This window comes from Ursus maritimus, unplaced genomic scaffold (genome assembly GCF_017311325.1).
Source record: "Ursus maritimus isolate PB19 unplaced genomic scaffold, ASM1731132v1 scaffold_5, whole genome shotgun sequence".
NCBI classification, from domain to species: domain Eukaryota; kingdom Metazoa; phylum Chordata; class Mammalia; order Carnivora; family Ursidae; genus Ursus; species Ursus maritimus.
This window is the reverse complement of record NW_024426663.1, coordinates 57,763,569-57,777,763: the sequence shown is the minus strand read 5'-3', so window position 1 is coordinate 57,777,763 and position 14,195 is coordinate 57,763,569. Positions and strand designations below refer to the sequence as shown.

General features: G+C 51.8%; 1 protein-coding gene across 4 annotated transcripts in view; it reads right to left on the bottom strand.

Annotated features, from left to right (window-relative positions):
* The window catches only part of LOC103663804 (core histone macro-H2A.1), a 76,495-nt gene that overhangs the window by 45,680 nt on the left and 16,620 nt on the right, over positions 1 to 14,195 (bottom strand). The window lies entirely within an intron of this gene.

Below are 14,195 nucleotides of genomic sequence, written 5' to 3'. Positions count from 1 at the left end.
GAGAGAGCACGAGTGGGGAGGAGGGGCAGAGGGAGAGGGAGAAGCAGACTCCCCGCTGAGCAGAGAGCCCAACTTGGGGCTTGATCCCAGGACCCCGGAACTATGACCTGAGCCGAAAGAAGACACTTAACCAACTGAGCCACGCAGGCGCCCCAGCGCTGTAAAGCATTTTAAAAACTAGACAGCGAGGAGCCTGGCCCCTAGCTGGTGCTCAGGTTCATTTATCCGTCCTTCAGGGCAGGCCCTCACCGGACAGGACAATGGCTCTTCCACATCACCAAAAATGGGCCGAAACAGCAAGGGCCCTTTGGCAGGAGAGTTTTTTCTCCTCTGCAGCAAAGTTCTCTTGGGAAATGTCAACATCATTGTTTCCTCATTTTCTTAACTTAGATTGTCCTAGAACATATCTTACACTCCCCTCCCCACGTCTGCAATTCTACCCGTGCCACGGGCCTGCCTATGACCACTACCCTGTGGGCCCAGCTCAAGCCGGACCTCCTCCTGGTACTAAAAAATTCTAGTATTCCGGTTTATGTTGTCAATACTAGAGATCGCCAGCAAAGTCCAAACTCAGAATCATCATAAGCAGGGAATAGATCCTGTATTTACACTTGACAATATTACATGGTACGCATGAAGGAGTGCTAGCTGCTGGTCCAATGCAGTAATTATGGTGCAGATTGCTAAGAAAGCACTTGGCTACTCATGCAAACCCTCCTGTCGGCAGCAGTGGAAAACCTGTCACACCCGGAACAGGTTTCCACCGGGAACCCCAGGCAGGAATTCAGTGACTCAGTAATCACGTCCCTGATGAGACACTACCCCCGGAGGCATCACGAGGCCCATGCCACCTTGACGCTTCCAGGCCAGAGTCCCTCACCTCGAACTTCCCATTTGACAATCACTAGAGTGAGGCCCCGCAAGGACAGGATGATAGCCAGCCCATTTCCCACCCTTAACCATTAATCTCCACAGGACAGTTCCCCCTGCAGCCTGAACGCAGATAGAGGGGGAGAGAGCCCACCTGCTGGTCTCACTGAAGCCTCCCTGTAAGTGACGGTGGCAGTGTGCTCCAACGCCCAGCAGACACGGACCTATGTTGGCCAAGCAGGATTGGGTGCCTGGGATGCCCAAGTGGCCCTAGGCCCCAGGTGCCAAGATGCAGAAATGGGCCCAGCTTGGGCTTCTTCCTCCTTCACTCACGGAGGAGGCCTCACACCTGCTACACTGTTGTCCTGCCCGTGGCTGCTGAGGAAGCTATAGTAGGAGCCTCACCTGGTGTGAGCACCGACTCCAGGAGTAGAGGCAGAGAAGAGAGCTAGCCACAGCTGTCTCGGGGGGAGCCCAAGTAGAGAGAAGGCCAGAGAGGAGCAGCTGGTACCACAGAGGGGTAGCCTATCTGGCATTCCTCCTGGCCTCCACTATCCCCTCACCTCCTCACCATGCCCTGCTTTCTGGGGCCACCAGGAAACATGGGGCAAACAGTATCCGCAGAGCCAGAATGTACAGAAGGAGTCTGATGGTTACGGCCTTTTCCCCATAACGTGCTAAGAATACTTTACCGGGCCTGCATTAGGCAGAGACCTGTGACGCTGCCCTAAGCCCACCCCTCTGGCAAGATGTGAAAATTATGGCTTCGCAGGCAAGTGGCCATGGCTTGTTTCCTCTTCCTGCCCGGAGTGGTATGAAAGGCTCTCCCCAAGAGAAGGTACTGTGGCCACTGTGGGGAGAGGCTGTGGTCTTATTTTAGGCACTGCTCCTTTAACTTGCTCTGTGTGCAGGAGAAGAAGGTGCTGACCGACGCAAAGACCTGGGGGGTGGGGAGGGGTCACCATGACTCTGAGGGGCCTTGGACTGCTCATTTGGGTGGGACACAGGGAGCATGTGACACAAGGATATAAAACACAGTGACCTGTGAGTAGCACCCATGGCTCAGAAATCTGGAGATCAGTTCTCCAGGAATTCCCCCTCACTTTCCAGAGCCCTTCTTCCCCCACCACTCGCCCAGCCCCTAGGCTCTTACTCTGTGGCTGAACCCTCAACGGCCAGAGTTTCTCCACTTGGGAAATCTCACAGGGTGGGCTCACCTACTGCGAATTCGGCCTGGTTCCACCTGGGAGTGACACTGAGGGGTAGGTGTGTCAGGTGGGATGAGGAGCACTGCAGCCCCTCAGAAAGAGCGGGGCGGGGGGCCTCATTCCTCTGCCTTCTTCACCAAGGAGCAGGAAAATCCCCAGCTCCCTTCTTGCTGCAAACCCCAGCTCGCCTTCCATCTGCGCAGGCCCAGATGACTGGCCCTCCCGCCCAAGGGTGGGCCCTCAGCTCCGCCTGTGTGGAGGGAGGGGCGGGGGTCAGGTGGGGCTAATAAAGAGGGGCGCAGATTCACATGTGGCTAGTTGAGCAAGAGCTTCATCTTCTGTTTACTCCTGCATGTTTTCCAGAGGGCAGTTACCATAGCAACTCCTTTGTCAAGGGACACACAGGAGACAGAGCACCTCAGAGACACACCTTTTATGAGAAGCACGTTCCACGCCCGTCCGGCCAGTACCCTGCGGCTGGCAGAGAGCTGGGCCAGTTCAAGCAGCCAAGAAAGATGGGGGCTGCATCTGACAGCTAACAAAGGCAGGAGCTCAGAGGGCGAACTCAGCCCTTGCCAGGTCTTCATTAATGCCCACCCTCTCATCCTCAGGCCCGCTTCGGCATCAGCCATTACAAGGGCCTTCCTGGCCAGGAGAGGGCTGCCTGCTGCAGGGGGAGAGGGGAGGTGGGTAGCGCCAGCTGCTCGTAGGGATGGAACAGTTCCCCTCCACTCTGCAGGGGGAGAGGGTGCTGGCTGTGAGGGATGGGGGCAGGGCACAGGCCACCCAAGGAATTTCCTCATGCACTTTCCTTCCTAGTAATTGATCCTCACCTTTGCAAACGACAGCAATGGTGGGGTTAGGGAAGCCCCAGGCTCAGGGGCTGTACACAGTTCCTTCCACCGCCCCGCCCCACATACCCAGTGGGAAGGGCCCTCCCCGCCACAAGCAAGGGGGCAGCCTCCTGGGGGAGCCAGAGCCAGCTTCAGCCCTGCCTCAACTTGCACGGAACCCATGCCTTCCTGCAAGGGAGGGTTTCTTGCACCTGATTCATCTTGTATTTCAGAAGGTTTTGCCTGCCTGGATTAAGGGAAAAGGATTCTGGGAAAGAGAATCAGGAAAGCACCAGATCTACGGACCGAAGCCCTTTTCACGGTTTCCAGAGCTCAATGCGTGGATCCTCCTCGGAGGGATTTTTCAGGAGCCACAGCCCAGGGGGCTATAACCAAAACAAATGGAATCTGCAAGAAACCACAGAAGGCAACTGGGCAAGAGCAGCTAGAAAGAGAAGAAACAGACCCCTTGCCACGTTCTCCACCAGCTCAAGCCGGGTCTTCCCGGCCAGCGACAGAACAGTTTTGTTACCAGTGACCAACAGTGGACAGGTTTGGGGCCCAAAGCGCTTGGACAGCTCTAGAGGGGACTGTAATGTGGTCAGGTTCCTAGGGATACATGCTGCACGGGCACAAGTTGAATGACGAGCAAGACTGCCCAGCTTAGGAGCGATTTCTTTTGTTTTAAAATATTTTTAAGATCTAACTTGCAAACCACCAGACTATCTCTGGTTCCCACTCCTGGCCAGGGCCGCTCAGGCAAGTAGGGAGCCACTGGATCCATCATCTGCATTGGCGCAGACCAGCACGGTGACCCTATTCTCTCCTCCGACCAGCAAGCGCTGCAGAGACACCCCTGGGCCCACCGTTCCCCAGCCCCACTGAGCAGGACTGCTTTAAGGCCGCCTGACAAAACCCCCACAGCCATGAAGAATGGCATGATTTGACAGCCCTTTCAGCTACAGACCAGCTGTCCGAAAGTGAATACCTTTGACAGGTCTCCTTTCCAAGTTCACCGAGAGACCAAAGGCCTAGAGTCTTCCCCTCCCCCCCAAACATCTTGAACTGAACTATGTCTGTTGTATGGAAGCATTCCGTCTATCTTCCTTGAGGGAGATGAAGTCATGGCTTTACAGAATTAGACTCCTAACAACTAACAGGTGACGTGCGGAGCCGGCGCCAAGCTCTCGACACAAACGTTGCAAACTCGAGAGTCGGGGGGCTTCTCCGGAGCTGTTTGAAGCATCTCCGCTAACAAAGGAAAGATTGAGAATAACAACCAGAAATCAAAGGAAAGCAAATGTTCACGTAATCCCAAGGAGAAAACAGGTATTTGCTACAAAGCCAACAACATGACGAGCAATCTGTTTATTGTATTTCTCTCAATTCATCGGGCTTCTGTCAGCAGTTCACGGAGTTCAGAACTGTTTTACACCGTTCTGGAAAGCCTTAACCCAATCAACCCAAATCGGAGAGTGATTGCTCAGAGTTTCCTGCATCCTGACTGCACCGCACTTTCCTCCAAATCCCCCGGGGGCCCCCCAAATCCACCGGCCCACATCTCGCCTTTCAGGAGATGAGCGGCAGAGTCTGAAACCCACAGAGCTGTCACCCCGAGGTTCCGGGGCCTCACTCATGGGCCCCAGCAAAGCCCTCCAGCCTGCCTGTCCTGGGCCTCAAAGGAACCAGGGATTCCAAAGAGAGACTAAAACAGCAGTAACAGAAGGTAGCATTTTGTGTGTGTGCAGGATACAAGGTATTTTGTAACAATAAGCCATTCTGTTGCTTTTCTGCAGATGTTCCGAGTCTGCGACACACTTGTCCCTTGCTGTTAAGCCCACGTTACAGACCCCTCCTAAGAACCCATGAGCATCTGGTCCAGTCTCCCACCTTCCCCACGTCTCGCAGGAAGAGAGAAACGCAGCTTAATTTGGGAGTTTCTAAAGTAGGCTGTTTTTTGTATTTCGAAGTAAAAAGTAATTCTGCATTATACACACGAACAAAAGAAAAGAGAGAGGGTTCTTGACAAACACTACCTTCCCCACCAACCCAGCCCAGTGCGCGAGTCCCTTCCCTTTCTGGAAAGCCTGCCTGGGCCTTCCCCTGAGTCCCAGCCCTCCTGCATGAGCTCACCTCCTCGGTCTGTCGTCAGCAGGGAGCAGCAGCCGTGAGGACGCCAGGGCAGAGCCGGGGTCTGCCGTCAGACAGCCTGGGTGCGAATCCCAGCTCCTGCACCTCGCTGTCCACGTGCCCATACACACCTGAGGCTCGCTTTCCCTTTCTATGGAAGGGGGAGGATCACGAGGTCACCCTCGGGCAGGTGAGGACTCACAACTTAGTAAGTTACGTGCTTCCCACAGTTGGCAGGTGTCAGCTACTGTTTCAGAGGCTACAACCACACACTTCATCTTTTACAAAATATAGCAGGCTTGATTTCTAAGGGAAGAAAACTATACTTTCTTTTCCTCGGATTCCTCTATCAAAATAATGGGCTGGCTAAGTGGGTAGATGCTCTCACATGTGCGAGAGCTGGGAAGAGGAGAAAAGCGATACAGAAAACCTGGTGTTTCCTCACCGACAATTTACTCTTTGCTGTTACACTTAACAGTTTACATATGTTTGAAAAATGCACTTGAACCCGATTAACCTCGGGGCTGCCAGACTTACCTTGATAGAATGCAGCACCAGGGGCGGCCCCACAGGCTGTCTCTGGCTCGGGATGGGGTCTGGGGCTTTTGTCTGACCCCCACAGGGCATGTACCAGGGCAGGGGCAGAGCTGAAGCCAGCTGCTGAGACACCACGAGTCAAGGCCCAGGAAGGAAGGCACAAGGACGCCGTGCCTGGGGCAGGCCCAGAGAAAGCTGCTCTCACCCAGGGCCTGGCTGACAGCTGGCCAGGGCCCTCTGCCCTGCCACTCACTCCCTTTCAAGGACTCTGAGTTAATTTAGAAGGAAATGGTTAATATGTATGTTTGGATATGAAAAATCACAGTCATTTGCTCTTAATTCATCTGGGGAAGGGATGAACATTCAGAGAGGTGTGCTGAAATGAAATGATTTCAAGAGTGTAATGTAAAGAGGAAACTCATTTCAAGAGCCATGACAGGGTGTCATTTCCCAGATGGACTTTCAAAGAGGAAAACAAGGAGAAAGGCGGTATGGGGTATGGCGGGCAGTCCTGGTTTGGGGGGAGGAGAGGTGACGCCTGTCTTCTGCACTCACGTGCGCGTTTGCCAAGACATGGAGCCCTGGTGCCTCTGAGTGGAATCGGGACTCCATCAGAGGGAGACACTTCGCCCTCTTTTGTGCGGTTTACCTTGGGCACAATTACCTTTTCAAAATGTAAGAAATGAAACCGCAGTGTAAATGAGAAGAGGCAACTATGGTATATGCCCCTCCCCCACCCACCGTCTTTGAGACCACGTGTCACCCTCCTACCCTGACATCTGTCCCTGCCTGCTTAATTCTGCTTCTCACAAGAGTTCTGAGCATTTGGACTTTTTAGGTTCTTCCCCTGCCTGTTTTTAGAGCTGTATGAGCGTGTCATAGAAGAGGAGGCTCTGGCCCTGTGTGCTCTAATGAATCCCGATGCTGAGGGCCACTGGTCCGATGAAAGCTGTGTCACTCAGGATTCTACCCCCTCTTCCCTAAGGGGAAGATGAAGGGACATCAGGCAAAAAGTTCCTGGCCCTCTAGTCCACCCCCCAGGGCCGCAGAGCCACACAATCTCCTCATGGAGGACAGGGCGCTGCCCTCCCCTCACCGAGGACTCTCCGGCTTCTCTTTCCCCCAGAGCCTCACTTGTCCTGCTGCTCATACAGCCAGCACCCCCGACACTGACCAGACTGCCCTTCTCTATAGCCCAGCACATGTCACGCCAACGGCCACCAGCCCTCTTGTGCTCAAACCCATCTCCTCCCTGTCAGTGAGTCCTTGTCCCTCCAGGCCCATCCCTGCAGGACCCCCGTCCCCTCTGCCCAGGCCAGACCCCAAGACTGTCTCCAGCTCTTACACATCACCTGCAACTGCTCAGGGCCTGCCCCGCTCAGGAGGCTGTGGTTCCCCTGAGGACCCAAGCCAGCCTTCCAGGACCAGGCACATACCATTCTCCTGCCACAAGACACATGAGATACCAAGTGGACCCAGGGACCCTGAACCACACCCACCCCCCAGCTCTCCTGGTAACTGCTAAGGTCCGCACTTCTGAGGACAGCCTGCAGGAGGTGCTCTTCTCGAGATGGGCGACTATGCAGGGTGGCCTCGCAGAGGTTACTTGGACTCTGAGCCCCGGTTTCCTTCTAGGCAAAATAGGCAGTTTGAGGATTCCGGGAGCTACCAAATGCAAAGCACTGAGCCAGTGCCTGGCTCACAGGAAGTGCTCACTCTAAGGCAGATGTTTCATTACTTACGTGGCTCTGCCTCCGCCTAGTACTCAGAGCACTGGCCCCCATGCCCCCAAAACTAACACAACCACAAGCCACGATCTCCATCTGGAATAGGGACCACCAGGGCCTGGGGTGGACGTGGGAGGGCGAGGAAACCGATGCTGCTCAAGGTAAGTGTCCTCGTTTTCTGACGCTGACTTTCAGCAGTCGGTCCCCAGATTTACAGAAGCAACACGTTACTGTTTACCAAAGACCACCTCAGTTGCCAGTTACCACAAGGAGCCTCCAGCAGGATAGCCACGGCCAGGGAAGCCCACGGTTAGCCTTCTCCAGAGGCCCTGGATTCCCACACGGTTCCCACCGTCCTACGGACAAGAAATGTGAGCTCTGGCAGAACAAGAGCCTCCTTCCCATGTGGACGACATTTCTAAATGTCTTCCGTAAAGGCCACTCTACACGCGTGTCCCTGTGTACATGGGGATGACAGCACACGCTTCCTGGCCACCAGATGGAAGGCACTTGCCTAAAAAAGAAGGTGGGATGTGAAATGAAGGAGGAAAGACATCAGGGAAGGGGAGGTGGGAGCCAGGGTCAGAGCTGCAGGCGGGCTGCGCAGCCTAGCAAATCCAAGGCGAGTCTGAGTCCGTGTTGTCTTCTCGGCAACCAGCACGGGAGGGGGCAGTGGGGACAGACAGGGAGTTGGGGGGAGGCTGACTGTGGCTAATACCCTTTGTGTCTGTCTTCTTGCTACGATGTATTTATAGCTCTAAGGAGTGGCTTTTTGCTTTCACCATGTTTTATTCTGGGTCGACTGGAGGTAGAAGCCTTCAGGCAGGCTAGGAAAGCAAGAGGACTATAAGTATATTTTATTAGTTGATATCTTTCTGTTAAAATATCAGCGAGAGAGGATATTTGTAGCATTCTTATCACTTCCTTCTCCTCCCAGTAAGTAGTTCTTTAAAGGCATTCTTGCTGGTCATCCACAGAGAGACCCTGGGGTAGAGCTAGCACCCCTCCTGGGATGCTATTTAAACCAAGTGGCAGCTCCTGGCTTCCTCTGCTTTATAAAGTATAGCTGAGACATCCTCAGTGGCTTTTGTGTTGGAGGTGAGAGATCAGCCCCCAATAAGGTTCCCATGCCTTCCCCTTTGCCACCCTTTGCCTCTCCCCAGGCGGGCTGGCCCCCCATCGCCTCCCCCCCCGTGTCATTAGCATAACCCGAATTCTGCTTCATTGTAACTCCGGGGGTCTAGTTCAGCTCCCATCTCATCAGTGTCCTGGCAGCATCTGACATTACCAACATTCCCTCCTCCTGAAATTCATCGTCCTCTAACTGGTCTTCTGATCCTTCCGTGAAAAACTATTTACAAAGCAGCCACAGAACGCGAGTCCTCGTGCTGGTAGCTGAGCTCACGGTGATGAGGGAGAGCTGGGAGAGGCGCGCTCCCAGCCCTGGGGTCATGAATATGGCCTCGGATAGGTCTGACCCATCACGGACACTCACTACAAATCTGTTGAAATGAACACTGATTCTTTCGACCCTCAGCACCCCAAGTGGCACCCTGCACCTGGTCAGAGCCTGGTAAGTCCTTCACAAATAGGTCATTACGGATGGATCGCTAAACGAGTAAACCAAGCCCTGCAGCGTTCAGACCGTGATTCAGGATGTAAGTGCGGGGACGTTCTCCAAGGCACTGGCCTGGTTTCATGTATTAGAGCCAACACTCAGGCTCCGTGGCAGGCAGTGTGAACTATAAAGCAGTCATCCCAGGGGAAGGCAGCCCCATGAGGGCCCAGGGTCCAGGCAGGCCTCCCCTCACAGTCTCAAGTCCGGTCTCGGGGTTGGCAGAGGGCCCTGGGGTGCTGGGGAGAGGTTTGGGGTAGATCAGCAACCCTCAGATTCCCCCAACCAAGATTTGGGCTCAAATATAAATGTCAGTCTCTGCATATCACACGTACCCATTATCCTGATTCATTATTTCTTGGCATTTCATTTTTAAGATTTATTTTGAAATGAAAGGGGAGAAGAAAAATATCTTTAGAAATGTACAGAACATACATAATCTGTCTCCTGGGAGGAGAACTGGGTAGGAAAAAGGGCAGGAAAGGAAATGCAGGTCTCACTGTATGTTCTGTGGGGACATGTGAGTTTTACCTTTGGTATACACCACTTACTAAAGAAACATGAAGTACGTAACCAGACAGACAGACCAATGAAATAGAAAATAAAGTCCAGAAATAGCCCTAAATATATCTAGAAATTTCATGTATGGTAAAGGTAGCATCTCAGGTCACCAGGGAAAAGATGGGATATTCGATGGATTGTGTTGAGATAACTGGGTAACCATCTGGAACAAAATTAAGTCAATCCCTATCTCACACTATATATCAGGATAAATTTCAAATGGATCGAAGTAAAAATGTAAAAAATTAAACCATAAAAACACTAAGCAAAAGCACAAGGGACTTCCTCTGTAACCTTGGAGAGAAGTAGACTTTCTGAATGGTGACTCAAAATCTGGCAGAAATAGATGTATAAAAGTCTTTCGTTATTAGGATTATTCAGATAAACTTGGTAATGATTCCACAATGCATATGGATATCAAATCATCAGGATGTATACCTTAAATATATACAATTATATGTGTCATTTATTCCTTATTGAAACTGAAAAAAATTATTCAAATAAATATGTTATTATGTATAACATGACTAAAGAAAATTTTGAAAATGAGAAAATAAGAAATTATAAAGAACAACCAAGAAGATTAAAAAAAAAAAAAAACCAACGGACTTCTAGAAATAAAAGTTTCAAAGCTGAAATAAAAAATTCATTGGCTGGGGGCACCTGGGTGGCTCAGTCGGTTAACGTCCGACTCTTGATTTTGGCTCAGGTCATGATCTCAGGGTCGGGAGATGGAGCCCGGAGTTGGGCTCCGCATTGGGCGTGAGCCTGCTTAAGAGTTTCTCTCCCTCTCCCTCCGCCCCTCCCTCAGGTGCATGGGCAGCATTCTCTCTCAAAAATAAAATAGCGACTGAATTAAATAGCATGTAAGATATAGCTGAAGAGAGAATAGCAAACGGAGAGATAGTTCGAGAAGGCAGAGCAGAGTTACCCACAAATAAACTCTGCGAGACAGAAAACTATAAATGAGATGAACAGATGTGGACAAAAGAACGAGACACTAACACATGTTTGATTTGTGTTTTATAAGGAGAAAGAGCCTAGAATAGAGACACTGAAGAAATAACAGCTAAAAACTTTATAGATATGATAGAAGCATGTTCAGGGGCGCCTGGGTGGCTCAGTCAGTTGAGCATCTGCCTTTGGCTCAGGTCATGATCTCGGGGTCCTGGGTTCGAGCCCCGCATTGGGCTCCCTGCTCAGTAGGGAGCCTGCTTCTTCCTCCCCTTCTGCCTCCCCCGTGCTTGTGCTCTCTCTCTCTCTCAAATAAATAAATAAAAATCTTTAAAAAAAAATTTAAAAAGCATGTTCAAAACCACAGCCTGAGAAAAGTTATCACCAAAAGACCTCACGAGATGAAATTCTAAACGATGTGCATCAGCCACGAGTAAAGTGACCCCAGATGGAAGGCCTGCGGTGAAAGAGGCACATTCAGTTGGGGCCCACCTCTGTCCTTGCCTGAATCCAGAAACAGGTGTGGTCTTGCTGCGGGCTTTTCCACTGGCCCCAGCAAAAACAGAACCCTTGCTAGGGCACTTGTCTCTGCATCTGTAGACCCCAGTGGCAGAAAGTGACATGTGACCCTTCCCAGGGAAATCGTGAAGCACCAGTGAGCCTCCCTGGCCACTGGGCATTCCCAGGCAATGCAGCACATCTTCAGGGAAACAGAGAGGTCAGAACAATGGACATCCACATGCAAAGAATTGAATCTAGACACAGACCTCACATCCTTTGCAAAAGTTAACTCAAAATGGATCACAGACCTAAATGTAAAACACCGAACTATAAAACTCCTAGAAGACAACGTAAGAGAAAATCTGCATGGCCTTGGGTTTGGTGATGACGTTTTAGATACAACACCAAAGGAGCAAAAAATGAAAAAAGAAATGATCCGCTAGACTTCACTACAATTACAAACTTCAGCTCCGTGAAAGACACTGTTAAGAGAATAAGAAGACCGGTCACAGACTGGGAGAAAATGATTGCAAAAGCAAGCAATGAGGCCTTTCCCTTCTCCAAGCCCAGCGACACAGTCCACGCCCCAGCCCCGAGACAGCAGGAGAAGCGGGGCCACTGGTCATGCTGAAACTGTCGTGGACCCCCTCAGGGACTCTCTGGAAGGACTGGGTGGTGGACAGATAAGAACTCAGTGTTTGCGCCCACGGCAGGTTCACGTGCTTCTGGGAGAAGCGTGCTGTCCCGCTGTGCTGTCGCCTCCAGTCTTGGGTGGGGGTAGCGAAGCTCTGGGAATGCCACCCCCTCGGCAGTTTCCAGGCCCTCTCCTCCAGCCTTGAGGCCTGCCCCACCTGGGGTGCTACCTGGCTGGCCCCCCGGCATTGAGTTTGATAAACCACTTCTTCCAGCACTCCCCCAACGTCTCCTGGCCACGGAATCATCTATTCCCCCGGGGTGCAGACAGAGGACTGCCCATGAAGCATGGGGGGAGCCCCTCCCGAACTACCTCGAGATTTGCTTTGAAGATGATGCATAGTGATGATTTTCTGTGACGGGCTGTCAGTGAAGACCATCAATGGCCCATATTAATAAAAACAAATAATTGGGCAAAAATCTAACTCCCTTTCATGCACGTACACACAAAAAGCATCCAGGGCCAGCAGCTACCTCTGGGCAGTGGGATTATGAATGAGTTTTAGCTTCTTACATTTGTAAACACAAATTGCTCATATAACCTGAAACAGAAAAACGCACTTAAATACTGTCTGCGCGTACTGGGTGTCCAGCACGCTAGTTTCAACTTCAGCGTTCCCAACTTTTTTCTGACTCATTAAAATCCCGAGCCCTCCCTTTCATGTGTGTGTGTGGGGGGCTTGTTTAGGACTATGAAGCTGGTAAAGGGCTTTGCAGAACAGTGAGCACTGTGGGGTGCTGAGAGCCCCAGGGCAGCATGAGTGCCCAAGAAGGTGCTCATAAGAGTTAGCTGGGTCCTGGCCTGAAGTGTTAGTCTCAGGTAGGGGTGGTCAGGCAGACAAGCAAGAGACTCAGGAGGAACTCAGGGGGCCTTGGAGCATGAAGGAGTCAGCCTGACTGTCCTCCTCTTCCTGCCCTATTTTTAGCTGCATGAGTACAGGACACACTCGGGTGTCCTGGATAGGAAAGTGGTAAAGAGGCCAGGTAAGTGACGAGCCAAGTGCAGGTTCTGCCTACCCCAATCTGCCAAGCTCTTCAGATCCTTTCTTTCCCAGGCCAGAAACACCGCATGTGATGGGTGTTTGCTGAAATGAGTATGTGTGTGACAGCGTGTGCTGCGGACCGGGAGGGCTCCCCCTCCTGCACTTAGAGAAGGGGCAGGGCCGGAGTACAGCCCAACCCCTAACAGCAAAGGGATATGCAACATCTGACCCAGTTATGGATCAGAAATCAAGCAAGCTGAAACTCGGGGAGACAATGATCATTTCGCCAGCCAAACAGACAGCAAGGTATATCCTTAAGAGTCATCCTTTTCCTTGGGCTTTTATTGTAGGATGCAGTCAGGCACCAGGGCCGGGCCCCCTTTAGTCTGCAGAGTGGCCATAAGGTCACCTAGGGGACCCTGCTTATTCCCCAGGTCAGGAGCCAGCCCCGTGAACTTCACCACAACAGCCTCCCATGACAGCATCCGGTGGGAGAAGGTGCCAAGGGCCGATTGAAAGAGGGGGAGGCTCTGGTCCCTGACAAGAGACAGGACAGGGATGACCAGGTCTGAAACATGGGCGCTGGGAGGGGCAGGGCTTGGGAAAATGGAAGGAGTGGGGGATTAAGAAAACAAAAATCTGGGGCGCCTGGGTGGCTCACTCACTTAAATGACTGACTCTTGGTTTCAGATCTCAGGGTCATGAGATCGAGCCCCGCATCAGGCTCTGTGCTTAGTGTGAAGTCCGCTTGGGACTCTCTCTCCCTCTCTCTCTGCTCCCCCCCACCCCGCACTCTCTCTCCTTTAAAATAAATAGGTCTTTAAAAAAGAAAAGAATACAAAAATCTAGAGGTCTTCATCATTTTGTAGATTAGATCCAAAGAAGATAAGAAAAAGAAAAATCTAGCCACAGCCTTATCTTGTGAGAGGTGGAAATGCAATCCTACAACACTGGGATTTCACATGGATCCCAGCTTAGTGACCCAAATCAGTGGCAACCTTGGGAGGGTCCATACTTATCACAAGGTACCAGCATTGAGTCTTGAGAGCTTTCCATCCTCCTTGATGTCGAGAAACCCTCTGAGAGTGAACTGGATTTTTTTCAAACAAGTGAAACTACTAGGAGGGAAGTTGGTAGAGTAAGGTTTGTGATCACGCTACGGCATAGGGCTTCTGCACCAAAAAAAAGAAAAGAAAAAGATGTCACTGCACATCTCTTTTGGATTTGATGAACAGGAGCCAGGACTGTTCTCTCAGGGGTTAGGTCAAATGGCTCCAAAGGTGCTTCCCTTCCAGGGAGTAAGTTCCTTGGCCGGGACCTTTGTCGGGCACGTCAGCGACTGGCACAGGGCCTGGGGTCTAGTAGGCCGTCCCCGCGTTAACGCCTGAGCAACTCAGCTCAGTAAAGTACGTGCCAGGGCCTTCCCGAGACGCCACCTCCCCTGGCAGATGTTGAGGCACCTTCTAGGCATCGGGCCCCTCTGAGCCAAGCTCTGGGCCTCAATGGCACAAAACCAAAGCCTGCTTTTGGCAGGAGCTTTCCATTTTGTTTCTTCACGTGGCCCAGCTCGCAGTGCTGTTTGT